The sequence below is a fragment of the Orycteropus afer genome, unplaced genomic scaffold (assembly GCF_000298275.1).
Source record: "Orycteropus afer afer isolate SDZICR_OR568_19922 unplaced genomic scaffold, OryAfe1.0 scaffold00296, whole genome shotgun sequence".
Classification (NCBI taxonomy): Eukaryota; Metazoa; Chordata; class Mammalia; order Tubulidentata; family Orycteropodidae; genus Orycteropus; species Orycteropus afer.
Genome location: NW_006921883.1, coordinates 2,197,291 through 2,198,617, shown reverse-complemented (window position 1 = coordinate 2,198,617; position 1,327 = coordinate 2,197,291).

Genomic DNA, 1,327 nt, shown 5'->3' with positions numbered 1-1,327 from the left:
GACCTCACTCAATGGAATATACAGGACCCAGTTCAACTACATCTGTGGAAAGAGGTTATGGAGAATCTCAATATCTTCAGCCAAAACAAGGCCAGGAACTGACCATCAATTGCTCAATTTCAAGTTCAAGTTGAAGCTAAAGAAAATTAAAACAAGTCCACAAGAGCCAAAATATGACCTTGAATAAATACCACCTGAATTTAGAGACCAACTAAAGAATAGATTTGATGCACCGAACACCAATGAATGTAAACAAGATGAGTTGTTTGAGGACATCAAGAACATTACTCATGAAGAGAGCAGAAGGTCATTAAGAAGATAGGAATGGAAGAAAAGACAAAAATGGATGTCAGAAGAGATTCTGAAACTTACTTTTGAGTGGAGAGTAGCTAAAGCATATGGAAGAAATGACAAGATAAAAGAGCTGACCAGAAGATTTCAAAGAGCAGCTTGAGAAGACAAAGTCAATTATTATAATGAAATGTGTAAAGACCTGGAGTTAGAAAACCAAAAGGGAAGAACATGTTCAGTATTTCTCAAGCTGAAAGAACTGAAGAAAAATTCAAGCCTCAAGTTAAAATATTGAAAGATTCTATGAGCATATTTTTGAATGATGGAGGGAGTATCAAAAAAAGATGGAAGGAATACACAGAGTCACTGTACAAAAAAGAATAAGTTGATGTTCAATTATTTCAGGAGGTGGCATATGATAAAAAAAATAATGGTATTTATTGAAGGAAGAATTCCATGCTGAGTTGTAGGTATTGGTGAAAAACAAGACTCCAGGAATTGATGGAATATCCATTGAGATGTTTCAACAAATGGATGTAACCCTGGAGACACTTGCTTTCAATCCATTGAAGGTATCAAAATATATTTCTTTTGAGTTCCTTATCAGGTAATTCCACTAGCATTTCTCCTTCCAAAAGATTTTCTGGCCCTGTACTTTGCCCACTTGTTTGAGAAATTATGTCCTGTTTTTTGTGTAATTTGAAGTTGACTCTTGTCTCTGAGACATTGTGGTGTTATTGTATTAATTTGTTGATTATATGCTGGTTTGCTTCACCTTGATTTTTTTGTTTTGTTCTGTTTCAATGTATCTGTGCAACATGGCAATTGTGTTTCCCTGGTCATTAGTATGGCAGCATGGAGGCACTCATCACCTGTTCCTGGGCAGATTTGAGAGCAGGTGGGAGTGTAGGTATAAGTCTCTGATCATTGTACAGAGATCGGTGGGCAGGTTGGGTAGGTGTTGGATGCCATCAGTCATTAGTCCAGTAGTGCTGCAGTGGGTGGTGGCTTTTGCCCACTCAGTGGGGCAGCAGGT